Genomic DNA, 5,000 nt, shown 5'->3' on the forward strand with positions numbered 1-5,000 from the left:
TGACATTTCATTTTTATCTGTGCGCCGAATATGTGTATCCTCTTCTTAATCTTAATCCTGCCGTGGCCAAACAGTCATACTTTTATAATGTGTTATTTGTACAAATACCTGAGTAGCCTGTTCTTTGTGTTATAAAAAAAAAAATGAAGGAGATACAACCGTATTTTCTCCATTCATCAGACTTTCTCTTGTCTTTTAAGGGCTTTTAAAATGGGGGTTGTAAACTGAATGGTGAGACCGTGGTGTATTTTTTTATCTGTTTTTTTTGTCTGTGCATCAATACTGTTTCTTAAAAAAAAAAAAAAAGCAAAAAAGGAACTACCGAGTCATATGAGTAGCCTTTGTGTATTACTGTATCTTTGTACCTTTTGTGTTGTGTTGTGTCACTAACTTCTCTTGGAAATAAACTACTTGAAAGTACTTGAAACAACACCCCACCGTCATTTATGTGCTGTTTTTGTCTTTCCCGTGTGCCATCAGAATAGATTAATTATTCGTCCACACGATGTAACTCTTTACACTGGACATGGGACAACCTTTATTCTTTTCCATTCATCACACAGCGTCCCTGAATCACCGCCGTATCCACGACGTTCAGACAGAAGCAACGCGCCAAAGATCGATTCCTGTATAAATACTGAAGCTAGGGTTGGCTAAAGGCCCCTCTTGGTATGTTTTTCTGGTGGTGGTTCGGAAGTTCAACCACATGATACATCAGAATGCCCAAATCATGTTTCCTGACATTTATAAAAAAAAAAAAAATCTCTTCATTCTTAAAGTCTTTCAATAAAGTGTAAGCGGAGACCGGAGCAGCGGCCCGTCTAGCAGACCGCATGTTCAGGGACCGGGCATGTCTCTCTCGGCAGACCGTTCCTGGGCTCAGGATACCTAAGCTGGGCTGGATTGTGCCCAGCTTGACTTTGGGAAAACAAAGAAGCGTTGTCCAACGAACGAAGGTTTGGGTGAAGGGAGCGTTTTACAGCCCGTACAGCATCTTGATCTGGGAGCAGGTGCAGCGAGCTGCTCTCCGTGCACATCTGGCCCGGTGCTTAAAGCCATATTTAGCCTCCCCAGTTGGTTACATGGATTAGCCCTTCAACCTGTTGGCTTTCTCAGAGCGTTTCCAGGAAGATGAGGGACACATTTGGGCAATTTCAGGGCCATTTCATGGTGGTTTTTTTTCTTTGATTCGTTTTTTTTTTGTAGTACGCTATTAACTTCTTTGAAATGCAGATTTATGAAAATGTTTCTATTGCTGTGACTTATTATGCTAAACTAAGCAGCACACGCACGCATCTATTGTTTGTTATCAAGGAGCTTATGTTTCCCACAAGACTCCCTCGTGTACCACAGTTGAATGAAAAATCGTGTTCCTTTTTCTTAAGACATTTCTTTCTTAAGACAAGTTTGTGACATTTATCAGGGGAATTTTGTCTGCTACATGTACTAATTCAAGGTGACCCTCAAGCTATTCCAATCCCTTATCACATGGCTATAATGATGACGGGCCCATGTGCATCACAAATGCTCATTCCCGTCAGGTCTCGCTGAAGGCATTGGTAATGTTGTAAACATGTTGCAGCTGCTGACACTCTGTGAAAGCATTACTGAGGTTATTGTAACACAGCCGAATGCATGAGAAATGTTATAGTAACATGCATTACTAATGTTATGGTAACACGTAGCTCCATACATTACTAATGTTATAGTAACACATAGCTCAATACATTACTAATGTTATAGTAACACAACTGAAGGCATTACTAATGTTATAGTAACACGTAGCCAATACATTACTAATGTTATAGTAACACATAGCCAATACATTACTAATGTTATAGTAACACATAGCTCAATACATTACTAATGTTATAGTAACACGTAGCCAATACATTACTAATGTTATAGTAACACGTAGCCAATACATTACTAATGTTATAGTAACACATAGCCAATACATTACTAATGTTATAGTAACACGTAGCCAATACATTACTAATGTTATAGTAACACGTAGCTGAATGCATTACGAATGTTATAGTAAAACAGAACTGAATGCATTACTAATGTTATAGTAAAACAGAACTGAATGCATTACTGATGTTATAGTAAAACAGAACTGAATGCATCACTAATGTTATAGTAACATGCAGCTGATTCACCGCTGACGGAACCCCTGGGGGGAGGGGGGGGGGGGTGCAGTCTACAGCAGGCCTACCACCTGCTTACCACCCACTGACTGCACACCCACACACACACACACACACGCACACACACACGCACACGCACACACACACACACACACGGACACACACACAGATCCATGCCGTATCGCGCCCGACACAGTTCCTCAACCTGGGATCCACAACACCGCATGTGTGAAGCTGAGCCGACATATACACACAACACCCCCCAGGTGATGATATCTGCACCTAAATGATCCGTGAACAGAGCTCTCCGAGTCCCGAGGGTGGGGGCGGGCGGGGGGGTGGTGGGGGGGGAGGCGCAACCAGGCAGGGCTTGTTCCTCTCGCTCCGATAAATGCATTTAGTCTAGACTGTGACCATACGTGCCCCGGACTCATAGCTTTTGGCCCCTCATCGTGGTGTCTTGCCCCCCCCGCCCCCCCCACTCCCACCCCCCCCACAAACTTGTGCTTCCTGTCCTCTGGGCCAACCATGTGGAGGTCACCGTGGGAAGACGTGTTGGCCTGAGAACAGGCATCTGCCAGATATTTATTCACCAACAGACCATCCAGAAGAATGTTCCCATTTCAAATCTATTTAGATGGGGATCTCTTGGACAGGGATTTGATGAATTGGACACAGGAATTAAGGTTTTTCTTCTTGTTTCCCCCCCCCCCCCCCCCCGAACACATGGGGCCTGGCCGGCCGGCTGGAGACATCTTTTCCTTATTTTTGGAATACCAAAACTTGTGCAATTAAGGATGTGTGTGTGAGTGTGTGTGTGTGTTTGTTTCTCCGCAGTGACCCTTGGATACGCAGTGTTCCTGAACAAATAGTTAAAATAATGAGCAGTAGAGAGTACTGCGTAAGTAACTGGACGCCAAATGTCTCTGGTGCCTAGGAAGCTCATTAATGACCTCCACGAGTTTCATCATAAAACGTGTTTCGCAGAGCGCTCTGGAGTTCTTTGCGAGTCACGATGGTGTGTCGGAGAGAGAGCGCGCGGGGCTCCGAGGCTCTTGATATGGGAGAAGACGAACCGGTCCCGCGGTGCACGGCTTACCCAATGAAGCAATGCCAATCAGACACACAAACATGTCCATGTAAGGACTTGCTTTTGTGTTGTGTGAATGACATTATCTTTTTGTTGTTTGTCGGTGGAGCGCCACATTCCTGACTGCAGCACGAGCACTTGGCTGGTTCATCCATCTGATGTTATCACAGGGGGGGGGGGGGGGGGGGGTGGATGGGGAGGGGTCCCATCTCTTTAGCTCAGTGTATGAATAGAAGACTTATCACCCCACCCTCAAACCATGACCTTGGCATGAACTAATCCCTCGCTTGCTCTTGTGGCGTTCAAACCATCGTTCTAAAGAGAGACCGGGCGTAGGCCTATTAGATATTTGATTGGTTTGTTTGCATTTGTGCTGTCTTTTGTGCTTTTTACACTGCCGGCTGGCTAAGTAAGAGTACCTTATGGTTTTCAGAACACAATCGGTGAACAAGACAAAGGTCACGATCTCAAGAGATTTAAGATATTGGATTGGTTTGGGTTTTTGTTTTGCTGTCTTTTTGTGCTTTGACAGGGCTACCAAAGTTAGCCTAATGTTCATTCATTGCATTAACAGTGGAAAAACATTTAAGCAAGACGGATCAAATATGCTATTAGAGGCGTAAGTGGCGTCAAACATTGTTCCATCGCTGAAGCGCCTGATTTGTTTTGACAAGAGGCGATGGCAAAACAACTTGGGTTCCCTCGTGCCACAGGCTTGACGTCAACTAAACCTTGTTAAACTGGACCAAAATTAATTTAAGTCATTCTAGATTTATGACTATGGCCCATGAAGTAATTTTCTCCGACTAGGTTATTTGTCAAGCGCACTCAGTGTGTGGTATCCATGGCAAGTTGGTACGGTGAAAATACTATTATACAACCACACTATATTTATTTCATAATTACTTAAGCAAAGTGAGTCAGAGTTGCAGTGGGAACATGCTCCGAGATGAGCTTAAACAGTACCAAGAAATAGCACAAAACCGGCGTGTGTTGTTTCAAAAACTATCAATCACCTCACCCTCTGTATACACAATAAAAAAAAAAATAGAGGAATTGATTAAATACAATGAGAAGCACGGAACATCTGCGGATCATTCTCATGAGGAACATTCAGGTCTAGTGTCTGGGTTTTACTGGCCCCCCATTGAAGGCTACACGCAGGACACTTGGGGCCCAGCGAGACCCTAACTAGCTCTCCATGTGCATTCTTCTCTGCTGGTGTCACCAGCTGCTTCCTCACATGCGTGATGGGAGACGGACACATGGCTCCAACAAAACGACCAGGAAGTGAAGATGCATGTCCATGCAAAGTGCAATCTGAAGCGTAATTAAACAACACATGCAAATGCTCAATTTGTCTTTTTGTGATTGGACCTTTTTTTTTTTTTTTGTCTCGCCGAGTAAATGCGGACTCGACAATTGCCCTTGTTAGGTAAGGCTTGTTCAGGTGGTTTTCTGTGACTATGCTGACATCTAGTGGATGAAGCCAGTCTAGTTCTCTCACTTCTCACATAAACACACACGCACAAACACACACTTTTACAATTGTATTAAAATGTTAAAGTAAGTCATCACAACAAGCAAGTTCCTTATACACAAGTACATTAGTCAGTTAATTATGGATCCATTCCAGTTTAAAAAAGAAATATCAAAAATAAGATTTAAAATACAGCCTATTGGAAAGTGGGCTAAAGAATTTTCTAAAAAGTTCAGTTTCTTTTTTTAAAGAGCGCAGATACATAATTTGCGTTGCTGTC

At 43.3% G+C, this 5,000-nt stretch overlaps 1 protein-coding gene across 1 annotated transcript in view; it reads right to left on the reverse strand.

The window, feature by feature from the left end:
- Window positions 1-4,816: 4,816 nt before the first annotated feature.
- Window positions 4,817-5,000, reverse strand: part of LOC311356677 (switch-associated protein 70-like) — a 13,435-nt gene continuing 13,251 nt past the window's right edge. The window contains exon 12 of the mRNA XM_084476488.1: window positions 4,817-5,000. This exon is cut by the window's right edge and continues 275 nt beyond it. The gene's annotated coding sequence lies outside the window, so the exon portion shown is untranslated.

This window comes from Micromesistius poutassou, assembly GCF_964030765.1.
Source record: "Micromesistius poutassou genome assembly, chromosome: 12".
Classification (NCBI taxonomy): domain Eukaryota; kingdom Metazoa; phylum Chordata; class Actinopteri; order Gadiformes; family Gadidae; genus Micromesistius; species Micromesistius poutassou.